Below are 17,000 nucleotides of genomic sequence, written 5' to 3' on the forward strand. Positions count from 1 at the left end.
TTCATGACATGACTGTGTCTCTGTGAGTATCCCAGGCCTGGGGCCCTTGCTTCTGTGCCCTCTGCTGGATACCTACTTCTGAGGATCTCTGTACTGTTAGAAACGTGTCACTGCCTGCCCCCATCAGTGGACCATGTGTTGTGAGTGGTGGTTGGTGGTGAGGTCTCCCCCAGCTGAAGGCTTGTTACCATCCCTCCCCTCTTTGTTTGTGCTGATGTATGTGCAACATTGAAACCTGCCAGCTTATCAGTCGCCCCAGTCACTCGCTTGCATGCTACATGGAAGGTGTGGGTGAACCCCATGAAGGAAAAAGGAACATGCGCCAGGACATTCTGTACATTCCACTCATTAACATGCCAGTTGCCCTTCTTCAGCCTAAGATCCCAACCTAGAAATGAAGAATAAAGTTTACACTGTCAATGGTACATGATCTATGGAGAACTGAATTAGAATAGGGAAGTACAGGTTTGATAATGGGACATTTCTATGTTTCAGGGGGTCATTTGTTATAAGCTTTATATTATCCAGATCTCATTCCATTTTATCTTTGATTTATTTTTCTGGCATTACTCTGTTTCCTTCACCTCACTCTGCCCAACAGTCACCATAAAACCAACCTCAGTGACCCTGGAACACTGAAGAAACAGTAGCATTTTAGAAATATTTCTTCCTATATCGTTCTTGCGAAGGTTTTAAAATTCTTTTTCAACTTTCCATTTTTTTCTAATGCCTGTTTCAAACAGATAAAATTACCCAGATTGCAAGTACTGTTATCAGGATCAGGTTCCATTTAAGATATAGTAGGAAGACACCATGATTCCCCAATGAATGCTGCTTTAAGCCTGGAAAGAATGCAGCTATTTGAGCAGCTATGCAGGAGCTATTTGAGTCCCTAGAAAAAGATCCTACAAGGCAGATTGAGAATGACATTGACGTTGCAGTAACGATCAGTGCTGACCTTTCTATTTTACCTTCAGAATCCTTCAACCTCTCCTCAAGGCAGCTGGGAGGCAGCACCAGTCACCAGCTTAAGACAGAAAGAGATCCAGGAACACACCATTGTTCTGGGTTGACATGTGAGAAGGATGACTTCTAAAGCTCAAGCAAATTGGATATCCACTTTTTCTTTTCTTTTCTTTTCTTTTCTTTTCTTTTCTTTTCTTCATTTTTTTTTTAGTGTTTATTTATTTTTGAGAGAGATAGAATGCAAGCAGGGAGGGTCAGAGAGAGGGGGAGATAGAGGGTTCGAAGCAGGCTCTGTGATGACAGCAGACAGTTCGATGTAGAGCTCGAACTCACAAACTGTGAGAACATGACCAGAGCCAAAGTCAGATGCTTAATTGACTGAGCTACCCAGGCACCGCACACTTTTTCTTTTCCTATAAATTTGATTCTCCTCCTTCTCTATGTCCCTGCCCACAGAAAGTGCTTTTGTAGTGAGAGAAATAACAGTGGTGTATTTGGGAACTTATTTTTCTCACGTTAGGATTTTGCACAAGAGACAATCCTCTCTGTCCTCGTGCAACTTGGCCCAGACGTCAGCACTGTCAGGGGAAGTGCATGGCAGTGAAGATGAGCCAAGTCCTAGGTTTCTGTCCAGAAGACCAAAAGTAAGATCTACGGAACTGGAAATACTGGGGATGGGGAGATGTTGAAGAGGGAGAGGCCTGGGAAAGCAACGATGTCAATTATTGAGTCTTGGATCATCTCTGAGCTGCACTTGTGCAGTGTCTGATAGAAGAAGGATGGAATGTCATGGGGAATATAACTGAGGAAGTGGCTTCCACTAAAATCCCAGATATGACCTGTGAAGATCGTTGCGTTGTTTCCACTTAGGAAAGATGCAAACAGCAGAGCAAAGTGTTTGTAAACAGAACTGAAACAGAAAACACATTCAACAGAACACTGTTTGAAACTAGTAGCTTGTACACGACTGAGTAAAGTATCTGGTAAAACAAACAAACAAAAAACAAAAACAAACAAAACCAACCCAACATCACCTGGAATTTAGAACTAGAATCACAGTTCCATAAAATAGCGTTGAATAGATTCAGGATAGATGCCAAAATTACCCACTATAGGAAGAAAAATGAAAAGTTCAACCAGCAAGAAAGATGATGCTTAACCCAGTATGAAAGAAACATTGGAATTTGCTCACAAAGACTTTAAACCAGCTACTTAAAAACTAACACAAGAAAGGAGAAATTCTCTGAAAATTAGTGGAGAGACATCACATCTCAGCCAAGAAATAAAAGATATAATGAAGCACCAATAAAAAGTACACTATATGGAATTAACTACAGATTGGAAAATAAAAGACTAGTGACCTCAAAGTCATAGCAAGAAAATGTACAATCTAAAATACAAAGGGAAAAAATGTTAAAGATCAATAATTATCAGTAAAGTGTGGAGTCTCATCAAATGTCCCAATATCCATACCATAGGTGATCCTCAAAAAGAAGACAGAGAAACAGGAGACCTGTAGATCCAGATGCTGAACAAATCCCAAGGACAACGAATATGAAGAAAACTATATTAAGGCACATTTTGCCTGATTCTATGTCGACCCCTTTCTAGACACCTCTTTGACTTCAAAACTATGCACTTACTAGTAAAATATCAACCAAAGAATTTTATTCCCTGATGATATTCAACTGGTGATGGGGGTGAGGAAAGCAAAAGTTAGAATGAGTGGAAGTTGCTACATAAGCAGGTAAATCTCCAGATCCCCTCTCCTTACTGTGCTGAGACAAACAGACCACATTCTACCTACCCCTCCCCTGATCAGATTTGTCTTGAAAGAGCATGAAACACATCTCTTGGGATCAGGGGAATCTAAGTAGAGTTGGCACTGTGGTATCATGATGACAACCTGGGTGTCATAAGAATGTTGAATCCTGTGACCACCTCCCTCAGATGATCATACTCTTTCCAGTCTCTTTTCCTCAAGAAAGTGAAAAGCTCATTCATGAGGAAACAGACACCACTAAGGCACTGGCCACACTAATATCAGCTCGAAATGCTTATGTGTCTCTGGTCTGGATTCCTTTTGGTACTTTCCCATCTGAGCTAGGTTTTCTTGGCATGGCATAGCAGCAATGTCATGATCAGCCCTTGAAGAGAAGTGTTCTGGGACACCTCCCAGAGAAGATGCTGAGCCAGGCAGCAGAGAGTATATACATACCACATCTTCTTTATCCATTCATCCATTGAGGGACATTTGGGCTCTTTCCATACTTTGGCTATTGTTGATAGTGCTGCTGTAAACATTAGGGTGCATGTGTCCCTTCGAGACAGCACACCTGTATCCCTTGGATCAATGCCTAGTAGTGCAATTGCTGGGTCATAGCGTAGTTCTATTTCTAATTTTTTGAGGAACCTCCATACTATTTTCCAGAGTGGCTGCACCAGCTTGCATTCCCACCAACAATGCAAAAGAGATCCTCTTTCTCTGCATCCTCGCCAACATCTGTTGTTGCCTGAGGTGTTAATGTTAGCCATTCTGACAAGTGTAAGGTGGTATCTCATTGTGGTTTTGATTTGTATTTCCCTGATGATGAGTGATGTGCAGCATTTTTTCATGGGTCGGTTGGCCATCTGGATGTCTTCTTTGGGGAAGTGTCTATTCATGTCTTTTGCCCATTTCTTCACTGGATTATTTGTTTTTTTAGGTGTTGAGTTTGATAAGTTCTTTATAGATTTTGTAACTAACCCTTTATCTGATATGTCATTTGCAAATATCTTCTCCCATTCTGTCTATTGCCTTTTAGTTTTGCTGATTGTTTCCTTCGCTGTGCAGAAGCTTTTTATTTTGATGAGGTCCCAGTAGTTAATTTTTGCTTTTGTTTCCCTTGCCTCCAGAGACGTGTTGAGTAAGAAGTTGCTGCAGCCAAGATCAAAGAGGTTTTTGCCTGCTTTCTCCTCTAGGACTTTGATGGCTTCCTGTCTTACATTGAAGTCTTTCATCAATTTTGAGTTTATTTTTGTGTATAGCATAAGAAAGTGGTCCAGGTTCATTCTTCTGCATGTCGCTGTCCAGTTTTCCCAGCACCACTTGCTGAAGAGACTGTCTTTATTCCATTGGATATTCTTTCCTGCTTTGTCAAAGATTAGTTGGCTATACATTTGTGGGTCCATTTCTGGGTTCTCTCTTCTGTTCCATTGATCTGAGTGTCTGTTCTTGTGCCAGTACCATACTGTCTTGATGATTACGGCTTTGTAGTGTAGCTTGAAGTCTGGGATTGTGATGCCTCCTGCTTTGGTTTTCTTTTTCCAGATTGCTTTGGCTATTCGGGGTCTTTTCTACTTCCAAACAAATTTTAGGATTTTTTGTTCTAGCTCTGTGAAGAATGCTGGTGTTACTTTGATAGGGATTGCATTGAATATGTAGATTGCTTTGGGTAGTATCGACATTTTAACAATATTTATTCTTCCTATCCAGGAGCATGGAATCTTTCTCCAGTTTTTGTGTCTTCTTCAATTTCTTTCATAAGCATTCTATAGTTTTCAGTGTATAGATTTTTCACCTCTTTAGTTAGATTTATTCCTAGGTATTTTATGGTTTTTTGTGCAACTGTAAAAGGGATCGATTCCTTGATTTTTGTTTCTGTCACTTCATTGTTGGTGTATAGGAATGCAACCAATTTCTGTGCATTGATTTTATATCCTGCAACTTTGCTGAATTCATGAATCAGTTCTAGCAGTTTTTTGGTGGAATCTTTTGGGTTTTCCATATAGAGTATCATGTCCTCTGCGAAGAGTGAAAGTTTGACCTCCTCCTGGGTGATTTGGATGCATTTTGTTTCTTTGTGTGGTCTGATTGCTGAGGCTAATATTATGTTGAATAGCAGTGGTGAGAGTGGACATCCCTGTCTTGTTCCTGACCTCAGGGGGAAAGCTCTCAGTTTTTCCCCATTGAGGAGGATATTAGCATTGGGTTGTTCTTATATGGCTTTTATGATCTTGAGGTATGATCCTTCTATCCCTACTTTCTTGAGGGTTTTTATCCAGAAAGGATGCTGTAATTTGTCAAATGCTTTCTCTGCATCTATTGAGAGGATCATATGGTTCTTGTCCTTTCTTTCATTGATGTGATGAATCACGTTAATTGTTTTGCGGATATTGAACCAGCCCTGCATCCCAGGTGTAAATCCCACTTGGTCGTGATGAATAATTTTTTTAATGTATTGTTGGATCCAGTTGGCTAATATCTTGTTGAGGATTTTTGCATCCATGTTCATCAGGGAAATTGGCCTATAGTTCTCCTTTTTAGTGGGGTCTCTGTCTGGTTTTGGAATCCAGGTAATGCTGGCTTCATAGAAAGAGTTTGGAAGTTTTCCTTCCATTTCTATGTTTTGGAACAGTTTCAAGAGAATAGGTGTTAACTCTTCCTTAAATGTTTGGTAGAATTCCCCTGGAAAGCCATCTGGCCCTGGACTCTTGTTTTTTGGCAGATTTTTGATTACTAATTTGATTTCCTTACTGGTTATGGGTCTGTTCAAATTTTCTATTTCTTCCTGTTTCAGTTTTGGTAGTGTATATGTTTCTAGGAAGTTGTCCATTTCTTCCAGATTGCCCATTTTATTGGCATATAATCGCTCATAATATTCTCTTATTATTGTTTTTATTTCTGTTGTGTTGGCTGTAATCTCTCCTCTTTCATTCTTGATTTATTTGGGTCCTTTCCTTTTTCTTCTTAATCAACTGGCTAGTGGTTTATCAGTTTGTGAATTCTTTCAAAGAACCAGCCTCTGGTTTCATTGATCTGTTCTACTGTTTTTTTTTGTTTTGTTTTGTTTTGTTTTGTTTTGTTTTGTTTTTGTTTTTTGTTTCAATAGCATTAATTTCTGTTCTGATATTTATTATTTCCTGTCTTCTGCTGGTTTTGGGTTTTATTTGCTGTTCTTTTTCCAGCTCCTTAAGGGGTAAGGTTAGGTTGTGTATCTGAGATCTTTCTTCCTTCTTTAGGAAGGCCTGGATTACTATATGCTTTCCTCTTATGACCCCCTTTCCTGCATCCCAGAGGTTTTGGGTTGTGGTGTTATCGTTTTAATTGACTTCCATATACTTTTTAATTTCCTCTTTAACTTCTTAGTTAACCCATTCATTCTTTAGTAGGATGTTCTTCAGTCTCCAAGTATTTGTTACCTTCCCAAATTTTTTCTTGTGGTTGATTTTGAGTTTCATAGCGTTGTGGTCTGAAAATATGCACGGTAGATCTCAATCTTTTTGTACTTACTTAGGGCTGATTTTTGTCCCAGTATATGGTCTATTCTGGAGAACGTTCCATGTGCACTGGAGAAGAATGTATATTCTGCTGCTTTAGGGTGGAATGTTCTGAATATATCTGTTAAGTCCATCTGGACCTCTTCTTAAGATAGCCATTACTCCCAGGAGCAAGAATAAAACAGGCTTTCTTAACACTCACACACAAACACAAAACAGTGAATCAGACAAAAGGACACAAGAGGAATTCACCGCAAAAGAAAGAACAGGAAGAAGTCACAGCAGGGATTTAACCAATACAGAAACTAGTAAGATGTTTGAGCCAGAATTTATTTTATTTTATTTTATTTTATTTTATTTTATTTTTAATGTTTATTTGTTTTGACAGAGAGAGAGAGAGAGAGAGCGAGCACGGGAGGGACAGAGGGAGACTGAGACACCAAATCTGAAGCAGGCTCCAGACTCTGAATCATCAGCACAGAGCCCGTCGCAGGACTTGAAACCACAAGCTGTGAGATCATGACTTTGGCTGAAGTCAGACACTTAACTGCCTGAATCACGCAGGAGCCCGTGAACCAGAATTGAAAACAGTAATCATAAGGATCCTAGCTGGGTTTGAGAAAAGCATAGAAGACACTAGAGAATCCCTTACTGCAGAGATTAAAGAAGTAGTCAGTCTGAAATAAAAAATACTGAAACTGATATGGATGCAATGAAAATGAAGATGGATGAAACAGAGGATATAGTAGATAAAATTATGGGAAATAATATTCTGAATATAAGTGGGTATGAAAATTATTATATCATGAATGTAGACTTATTGACCTCAATGACTCCTTAAAGTCTAATAACATTCGTTTCATAGGAATCCCAGAAAAGAAAGATAAAGAAGCAGATGGTTTACTTAAGCAAATCATAGCTTAAAACCTCCCTAATCAGAGGAAGAAAACAGACATCAACATTTATAAGCACAGAGAATTCCCATTATATTCAACAAAAGCTGGCCATCACCCAGAGGCATCAGAATCAAATTGACAAAACAAAACAAAACAAAAACAACAAACAAACAAACAAAAACCAGAAAACGATGGAATCCTGAAAAACGCAAGGGAAAAAAAGTCCTTATCCTACAAGAGAAGACAAATCAGATTTGCAGTAGATCTGTCCACAGAAATCTGGCAGGCCAGAAGGGAGTGCCAAAATCTATTCAACGTGCTGAATGGGAAAAATACTCAGCCAAGAATACTTTATCAGGCAAGGCTGTCATTCAGAATAGAAGGAGAAATAAAGAGTTTCCCAAACAAAAACTAAAGGAGTTCATGACACTAAACCAGCCCTGCAAGAAATAGTTAAGGGGACTCTTTGAGTGGGTAAAACAAGACCAAAAGCAACAAAGACTAGAAAGGAAAAGAGAACATCACCAGAAACATCAACTTTACAGGTAACACAATGGCATGAAATTCATGTCAATCAGTAATCACCCAGAATTTAAATGGACAAAATGCTCCAATCAAAAGACATAGGGTAACAGAATGCATTAAACAAACAAACAAAACAAAAAACAAAATAAAAAAAAAAAAAACAAGACTCATCTCTATGCTGCCTTCAAAAGACTCATTTTAGGGGCGCCTGGGTGGCCCAGTCAGTTAAGCGGCCGACTTCAGCTCAGGTCATGATCTCGCGGTCCGTGAGTTCGAGCCCCGCATCGGGCTCTGTGCTGACAGCTCAGAGCCTGGAGCCTGTTTCAGATTCTGTGTCTCCCTCTCTCTGACCCTCCCCCGTTCATGCTCTGTCTCTCTCTGTCTCAAAAATAAATAAACGTTAAAAAAAAAAAGACTCATTTTAGACCTAAAGACATCTTCAGATGGCAAGTGAGGATATAGAGAACCATCTATCATGCTGATGGATGTTCATGTACAAATGAAATATAGTTATGAAAATGTATTTTTCATTCTTCCTGTGAATTCTTATCATCAGTGGAATTTCAGGGTCAGTTTGGATTGATGTCTTTTCTCTTCTCCCCTCTTCTCTCTTCTCTTCTGTCCCTTCCCTTCCCTTCCCTTCCCTTCCCGTCCCTTCCCTTCTCCCCTCCTTTCCCCTCCCCTCCCCTTCCCTTCTTTCCTCCCGTCCCCTCCCCTCATCTTTTTTTTTAATTTTTTTTAACATTTATTTTTGAGAGACAGAGAGACAGAGCACAAGTCGGGGAAGGGCAGAGAGAGAATGAGACACAGAATCCCAAGCAGGCTCCAGGCTCTGAGCTGTCAGCACAGAGCCCAATACAGGGCTCGAACTCACAAACCCTGAGATCATGACCCGGGCCAGAGTCTGTCGCCCAACCAACTGAGCCATCCAGGTGCCCTACCCCTCATCTCTCCTTTCTTTCTTTCTTTCTTTCTTTCTTTCTTTCTTTCTTTCTCCTTCCTTCCTTCCTCTCTCTCTCTCTCTCTCTCCCTCTCCCTCTCTCTCTCTTTCTTTCACTTATTTTGGCTCCTATTTTCCTACTTCCTCATTGGAAAGTTTGATAGAATGCCAGACGACTATCATTATAAAGGACCAGCATGAGAGATTGGCCTGGATTCTTCTGGTACAACAGTGGATATCTCCCTGATAGTACATAAGGGCAAATGATTGTTGCTATATGTCCCAAGCCCACTGACACTGAGGGTGGCTGAGTCAGCCCACTGCAGGCCACAAAGCCTGAAAAGACAGAGCAGAATAGGTTGTTGTGAGGTCCAAGGATTCATTCCCTAGGTCCTAGTACTGAGGCTGTGCTGGGACTGTGCTCAGGTTTTGGGGCAGGCCTAGCTCAGATCCTGTGGGGACTGAGCATGTGGGCAGGGCCCAGGGGCAGCACTTGTGCAAAGAGTGAGGCAGGGGGGCAGGAGAGGGGTCCAGGCCATGGTGGGGAAACAAAGAGCTCTGCCTCCTGTGACCCAAACAAAGAGCACTGTTGGGTCCAGGCCCTTCCAAGGGCCTTGAGTCAATGAGTGTTCGAAATTATGTAAAGTCCCTCCACTTCAGGGACTCCTAATTGACAAACCAGTGGTGAGATCAGAATATGTGACTGAAGAGGAAGACGGTAGCCTCCAGCATCCTGCAATCAGCTATCAGGTAAAAAGAAACAGCCTTGGCTTCCAATTTCTGGGATCAGTCACCTTCTTGGGGTCAGGCCACATGACAACTATCTCACACAAGTGTGTTGGAATCAGTCCTTGGCTCCCACCGTGGTCTTTCAGGTGCCTGGCTATGGGGCTGGGTCGGGTCCTCTAAGATACACAGACAACACGTGATTCAGGGAAAGGTGTTCCTGTGGCCTCATTACCTTCCTCCTTCTGCTTCACGTCTCCTCTGGCTCCGCCAGACCCAAATGGTCCCAAAGTTGGCATGTCATTAGAATGTGGGACTTTATCCTTAGAATCTTCGTCTGTCATTTTGTCCGTGAGATTCACTTGTTCAGCAACACCTGTGGTCAGGTGCAGTAAGAGGCAATTTCCAGGTACTAAGTCAGTTTCTCTTGGCAGCCACTTGGCACACTAAGGGGCCTGCAGGAGGAAGCTGCTGAAGTAGGGACAGGTTTGTCACAGTTGTGCTCAGCTCCGGGGAACTCCCCAGTTCACCTGGGGGCTGAGGCCACTCAGGGAAGTGATTGTTACCCTCCCATTCCCCCTTACCACCTAAAGCCACAGGGAGACTAGGATGCTACTTGTGGCTCTGGTCCTGGTCTCCTGTCTCATCCCCCACGGATGACCTGTCCCTGCTTTCCTCAACGCTCCGCAGACTGGCTGAGCTGAGCAGAAACATGAGGGAGGGCTGCACCTGACAGGAAAGGGAGGTTCGGAGAGGCATGCAGGTCCCCATTCCCTGGAGAGGCAGAGAGAGAGCAGAGGCTGGCAGGTGCAAGGCAGCAACAGTCACCTGCACCAGGTGAAGAAGGCCGCCCAGGCTGAGAGGGGATGTGGGACAACCTCAGTCAGAACGTTCCAGGTCCTGAAGGAGACAGCTTCTTCTTCTCACTTCTGCCAGATACCGGTTGTGGAGGGGGCACTGCTAAAGTTGACCATGGGGCCCCCTGAGGACCAGGGAGATGCCAGCCCATTCATTGTCATGTGATGAAAATGTGTGAAGTGAGAATCTCCAGATTATTATTCTCTAGAGGGACTTTTCATGATCCTTTAACCTGATAAATCCCTGGACATATTATTTTGGTCACAAGGATTCCCACTAAACATCTTCTTTGTAGTTCATCATGTCAATAAGTAAATTTTTGATAAAGATTCTAATTGTACATGCCATACTTTGGTGAGGAGAAAATTATTTTTTGACCTATGTCTCCCATTGCCATGAAGGTAATGCTCTGATTCAAGCCAGAGGGGAAATTGCAGAAGCTTCTGCTTTTCCTTATTAATACCTCATTTGTAGTTTTTACCTCATACAATGGCTCTAAAAATCAATTTCAAAACCATACATCAAAGAATCATGAAGAGAAATTCAGCTTATTCATACATCTTTCCTTTCAGAGTGACAGGCGAGGCCCAAATACAGGCACAACCTCCATGCAGGGTCAGCGTGGGCATGGGTGTGAGGCCATGTGGGTCAGGCCTGAGCTAAAGGTGAGGCCTGCCTGGTGCAGGTGATGGGATTGGGGCAGCGGGAGGACATGGCACCAGGAGAAAGACGCCAGGTGGGACCCACAATGGTCTGCACTTCCTTCACGGTTTCTGTAAAATCTAAGGAAGGAAGGGCCTGGGGCAGGAGGGGCCTGGTCCCCTTTTCAAGAGGCGTCAGGCAGCCCTTGATGATGTGGGGACACCTTACCCAGGAACCAAAGGAGACGCTGCCCTGTGGCCCATTCAGGCTGTCTGTACCCAAGGGAAGAGGAATTCCTGCAGGACTGTGCTAAGACAGCTGTCTCCCCTCCTAAGTGACATGTGATTACATCTGGGGCCCATGTGATGTATAATGACATCCTAAATCTTTATCACCTACTGTAAATCCTGACTCCAGCTCCCATAGTCATACTAGCCCCCTGCCACTACTGAACACTCTGCCACTGTTCAGTAGGATAAACATAGACCAGAGGACAGAGAACTGCTAGAGTCGCCCACAGTGCAGGGCCTGTGCCAGGACCAGGGAGGACACCTACCCGATCCTAAGTCCTGACCAGCATCTGCTCAGAGGACAGGTGAGAGTGAGAGCCAGGCCATGGTAGGAGGGTTTGTGTCCCATCCCCATCCTTCTGTGTCACCTTGAGTCACTGAAGACACACCCACTGCCCTGGTAAGTGGCACAGCAATGGTCAGCCTTGTCCTGGCCCTTAGTTCTGGTCAAGCTCAGGGGGGCCATGTCCCAAAGTTCCATCCTCAGAATTGGACCCCGATGGTCACTCTTATCTGTCTATATAACCAGCTCACTTGGCTTCTGTCGGTACCAAGAGAGATGTTCACTCCTGAGCTCATTTGCAGAACAGGGGATCCTGGGCCTGCTTGGGGCCACTGACAGGGGGGTCTGCCTCAGATCAGGAGAGGCATCGAGCCTGTAAGAAAGGAGAGGAGAGGGGGCTGGAAGAATAAAGGGAGGCCGAGTCAGAAATCACTGGCCCAGCCCTTAGGGGAGGGAGCGATGTGGACACAGGGGATTGCAAGGCCTGACGCCATGGACCCAGGATGGGAAGGAGAGCAGGGCACCTGTGCCTCGCACTGTGGCTCCCTGTGGGCCTCTCACCTGTGCTGGGAGCAGCCAGAGAGCAGGAGTGAGGCCACACAGAGTGTGGTCCTGGGAGGATCAGCACCACAGGCACCTGGGAGCTGTTCCACATGCAGATGCCTGGGCCTCACCCAGACCTGCCGTGCCTGCAGCTGCATCTTGTGAAGACCCCCCCACCCCCCTCCTCAGGGGACTGTGTGCTCACTGAGTGTCACAGGCTAGAGATCTGGACCACGGTTGAATATCTCATTCCTCTGTCTATCTCCCTAGGTCCTACCAGGCCCCCTGGGACATGGGGCATAACAGTTTTACTCTGGTCACGTAAGCTTGGTACAGATTGTAGTGATGTGTAGTGCTGTGGAGAAAATGGGTTAAGAATGGACTCTTTCACCAGCCACATGGAGTGTGTGCTGTGGATGGGGTGAGAACCCAGGGAATATGGGCTGCTCGGCTCTGGAGGCCGAGAGTGTGTCTTGTCTGCTTTAGGCTCCTCCTGGAAGTGAATCATCAGGAAAAGTGCAGGGCACTGGCTGGGGTTATTCATGATACTGTCACAGGGGAGCTGCGTTTCTAGTGCACAATTGGGGCAAGAAGGGTGTGTAAGGATTCAGAAGATCCCCTAATACTCCCTGAGTCTGCATTACAGTCATAAATGCACCACAATCCAATTCAGCAGGTATGATAATGAACTAACTTTCCAGAATGCAGGTCTAGTCCTATCAATGGGCAGTGATGGCGACTAGCTCAGGTATTTGCTGTGGGAAGGAGATATGGGGTGAATAGTGAACAAGGACATTATAGACACCCCTCTGAGCACAGGGTAGTCACAGAAATGAGCAATATAGAAGTAACGTGCTTCTTCCTAATGTTGTAGGGTGTGTTTGGATATATATTGACCATAAGTTTGTTTTGTTCTCCTGTCTCATCCCATTATCACATAACAAACATAACATCAGATGTGTTCACAAATAGTTATATCTTAATATTGAAGCTATACAATATCAAATCATCTGGGACAAAAATAAATATCTCAGCAGAGAAAAATGTGTTTTGTATCCTCTTAAAGGCTGAGCACATTTGTGGGGACTGGACATGCACATTGGGGATCTGGGGGAGAAACCCTAGCTCTGTGTGTATACAGCGGCCTCTTCAGGTCTGAGAGGACCCTGTCAGGGATGCTGGCTATCCTGGATTGGCTTCCTGGAAGCTGACTCTGAGATGGAGAAATGCATGTGCAGGAGATCTGGAAGGAAGAGGGAGGTCAGACTGGGCAGAAGGAGAAGTGACCCACACGGAGTGAGACATCCGATGAGGCCTCCTCCCTGCAGGGAGCTCCAAAGCTGGAACCTTTCAGGACATGTGAAAGTAGGGCAGGGCCTTGGCCTCTAGGCCTCAGGAGATTATTTAACTGAACCTCTCTGAGAAGGGACATAAACGTGGGGAGGCAATTCTCTGAAGCAAGAGTCCTTGGCAGTGAGGAGCACCCCTGTGAGCTGTCAGAGGCTCCAGGCAGTAGTGGGTGGGTGTGTGAGACCAAAAGACAGGGTGTGGGTGACCCCACGGTGTCTACTGCACTCAGGTGAAGGTGGCTCCACACATGACACCAGGGCTTCAGGACCTCAGGTGAGCTGGGATATTTGGGGCTCTAATCCTTGTCGGTTGTGAGAGCAGTAGCCCACAGCCACCACATGGAAGTGCAGAGATAATGAGCCCTGGACGAAAGTCTCCCTGTGTCTTTTCTCCACCCAGGCCCTCTGTCCACAGTTCACACCCAGGCCCCGAGAAGCAGGGAAGCCTAGTGCTGTCAGCTGTAAATGCACTCCTGACCCTCCCTGTGCAGAGCTTCCTGGAGATTGGATGGGGAGGGAGGTGGGGGGAATTCAGATCTGGGGACCTGGACCAGATCTGCTCATTGCTTTGTGTACAGGTCTCCAGGGGCTTGGAGAGAGCATGACAGAGATGGGGAAGAGGTTTGTGTCTCACTTCCCCATCTGCCTGTGTCACTGTGAGCATTACCACTGTCCCACACCTGACAGTAATAGTCAGCCTCGTCCTCGGCCCGGGCCCCGCTGATGGTCAGGGTGGCCGTGTTCCCTGAGTTGGTGCCTGAGAATCGGTCAGGGATCCCTGAGGGCCGGTTGCTATCCTTATAGATAATCAGCACAGGGGCCTGGCCTGACTTCTGCTGGTACCAGTAAGCATAATAACTTCCAATGTTGTTTCCTCCACATGTGATCCTGGCCGTCTGTCCCAGGTTCACTGACACTGTCGGGGGCTGAGTCAGCTCATAGGAGGCCACGGAGCCTGCAAGAGAGAAGGTGAGAGGTGGGTGTCCAGCCTGGGGTGTCATCCCCTGAACACTCCCACCTGCCTGGCTTAAGCTCCAGTGATTATCTAGGCCCCAGTGTCCACTCTGCTGTCATCTTAGTCCCTGGGGCCCATGGGCCCGCCTGGTGGATGGAGCCTTTGAACCAATGAGAACCACCCCCCTCCTTTCCCTGGGCAGGTGCAGCCTTTCAGGGCTCACACAGATCAGTGAACACAGTGGGGGGCTATCACCCCACCAGCCCCCATCCCACAGCAGGGTCTTGAGCATCCTGTCCCCACTGAGACTCCCCTGCTGAGCTCAGAGTCAGGACCAGCCTTGTCCCAGAACCCTGGGCCTGGGGTGGGTGTGAGCCTGGGCACAGCACCTGTGCAGTGAGCGAGGAGACCGAGGAGAAGAGGGGTCCAGGCCATGGTGGAGGTGCCTCAATTCTGTTCCCTGAGGTCCTGAGGCTGGGCAGGGTTCCTCCCAGGCCTGACTTATCCCCTTGCTGGAGACACCTGCTGTTCATGCAAATCAGCCAGGGCTCAGGGGCTGCTGCTGAGGAGACTTGAGGCTTCAGAAATGGGCTCAGCCTCAAGGGACACACAGATGGGAGGGGCAGCCTTTCAGATCCACTTTCAGCCCAGGGGATTCTGCTTCACCCTCTGAGCCCATAGTTGGGGGTCCACAACTGCATCCCTCTCCTTGTCCAGGCTCCTGGTTGGGTGTGGTCACAGCAGAGCTCAGAGTTGGAGTCTGCATTTTCTGAACTTATTACAGAATGTTTACTCTTTAGGTGACTGGAGGAACTTAGGTCAGTGAAGTGTCCTACCCCAGGTCTGTGTTGGGGAACTTCAGAACCTGAACAAAATTTCTCCCTTGTCTAGTGCACGTGGAGTTTTGAGGAACCATTGAGGTGCGGTAGGAATGTGTCCTGATGGAGAACTTCTGGGACAGGTTATCCATGCTATGCCTCAGTATCCCCATGATGTACTCAGTGTCAGGGACAGACCCAGCTTGTGGAAGTTTTGATTGAGTTTACCAGCTATGGGCCGGGCTGGAGAACAGGAATTACTGGATCTGTGCTAGTAATAGAGGCAAGTTCTATAGAAGTCAGATCTGAGAAACACTGAATCAGAATTTTACATCACTGTCAAAGCGGATACTGTAGAAACCTATGCCTTTTTCTTCTGATCTCAGGTCATGGTGACCCACCTTCCCTCCTGTTAGAACACCTGATGCCCAGACCCTCCCCATGTGCAAGTGGCTTTGCCAGATGATCTCCGCTGCCCCTTAGTGACCCCTCCACATTGGCTGCTTCAGGAACAGGGAAGTCCCCTGTCCAGGTGGAGATGCAGAACCCAGTGCTCAGTCTTGTTTCCCTGATCCCTGGACTGCTGATCCCAGGGGAGGAACTGCTCCTTTCTGTAGGTCCCTGTCAGCCTCAAGACCAGGCAGGAGAAGACCAAATTATCCATGAAAATAGAAACAGCCTGATGTGAGGAGGAGAAAGCAGGGCCCATCTGAGGTATCATTGCTTATATCTTTGGGGTGATGGTTGGTCACGGGTGTGGTTCTAGGGTTTGGCACCACAGGTGACACAGCATTTAGGAACTGTGTCTTACTGGCACTGGCTCCTGGTATACAAAATAGGGTGGTGGTGGCTACCACTCCAAAGACAGACACAGAGAACACTCACCCAGCCATCAGTTATTCAGATTCACTTGGGTTGGCACATTCTGTCCTGAGAAAGGAGTGTGAACAAGACAGAGGTCTTGCTCGGTTACCTTCCTGTGTGTGGAGCAGCACAGTGGACACATTTGGTAATGCAACAGACAGTCTCCAAACCGTTCTACCTGTATCTTGTCTCTATATTCATTTAGAAGCCACACCATTACTATTCTCAAGTCCCTCTTGTCCAAGAGTGACCTTGTGGGCCAGACTTGGCACATGGATGTGTCAGTAAGCTGGGGTCTTTTCTGGGGACTTTTCTTCTTGTGAATGATAAAGCATACCAGATATGCAGTGAGTGCCTTTCCTCTTTAACATGGGTGTGGTAGCTAGAGCTGCAGCAATCATCCCAAGGTCTGTTGTCAACATCAGTGAAAAGCAAAGCCTCCATAGCAGTAATGGTGGGACAGAAACGTGGGCAGAGGTGGGACCTCACGGAATTGCTGACTCCCTAGAGAAATGCTGTCTGACTTCAAAGTTGTTTCTGTGAGAGAAAAATAAGTGCCTGAATGTTCATGCCTCTGTCTGAGATGTGCATGTATTGCATTAAGAACTTTGCGACCAGTTAGGATAATTAACACAAAACTATCAGTTAATAAATATAATGTTAGGGGAACATGTGTCATGTTGGATGATGTGCAGATAATGAATTGCACTGAGACAAGGTGACAGGCAGGTGCTGTGTGGTGAGAGCCTGGAGGAGGCCTCTCTGCAGAGGTGACCTTGGAGTTGCTCAGAATGGGAAGAAGGAACAGTTTAGTTTAGAAGAACTAAAGAGTGTGTTTGGAGTCAGTCCCTGTGGAGAAGAGTCTGGTTTCTCTGAGGATGCAGGGACAGTGAGGACCTTAGGAGTCTGCGATTCAAAACTATTTGAGTTCCAAGGTGATTATTTTCTCATATTATAACCTCAGGGACAGGAGTGATGGGTTAGAATTCTCATCGCTGTATGTTCCAAATATAAGGGAACTCACGAGAGGAGTCCCTGTGTGAGCTTCCCTGCAAACTGAAAGGGAAGCAGGAGCCCTTTTGTAGC

The 17,000-nt window shown here is 45.7% G+C and overlaps 3 protein-coding genes, 2 long non-coding RNA genes, 1 pseudogene and 1 gene segment (V, D, J or C); 2 read left to right on the top strand and 5 right to left on the bottom strand.

Annotated features, from left to right (window-relative positions):
- Positions 1–17,000, bottom strand: part of LOC123587584 (immunoglobulin lambda-1 light chain-like) — an 876,584-nt gene that overhangs the window by 306,723 nt on the left and 552,861 nt on the right. The window lies entirely within an intron of this gene.
- The window catches only part of LOC123587589, a 511,389-nt pseudogene that overhangs the window by 293,279 nt on the left and 201,110 nt on the right, over positions 1–17,000 (bottom strand).
- The window catches only part of LOC123587586, a 1,001,573-nt gene that overhangs the window by 283,465 nt on the left and 701,108 nt on the right, over positions 1–17,000 (bottom strand).
- LOC123587588 (immunoglobulin lambda-1 light chain-like) overlaps positions 1–17,000 on the bottom strand; it is an 824,513-nt gene that overhangs the window by 278,578 nt on the left and 528,935 nt on the right. The window lies entirely within an intron of this gene.
- LOC123587590 (immunoglobulin lambda-1 light chain-like) overlaps positions 1–17,000 on the bottom strand; it is a 577,236-nt gene that overhangs the window by 270,071 nt on the left and 290,165 nt on the right. The gene's annotated exons all lie outside the window — the stretch shown is intronic.
- The window catches only part of LOC123587610, a 204,877-nt gene that overhangs the window by 165,959 nt on the left and 21,918 nt on the right, over positions 1–17,000 (top strand). The window lies entirely within an intron of this gene.
- Positions 267–14,196, top strand: LOC123587608. Its single transcript, XR_006707405.1, has 2 exons — positions 267–600; positions 13,939–14,196. It is a non-coding gene; the product is annotated as an uncharacterized LOC123587608 (long non-coding RNA).

The sequence above is a fragment of the Leopardus geoffroyi genome, chromosome D3 (genome assembly GCF_018350155.1).
Source record: "Leopardus geoffroyi isolate Oge1 chromosome D3, O.geoffroyi_Oge1_pat1.0, whole genome shotgun sequence".
Taxonomy (NCBI): Eukaryota; Metazoa; Chordata; class Mammalia; order Carnivora; family Felidae; genus Leopardus; species Leopardus geoffroyi.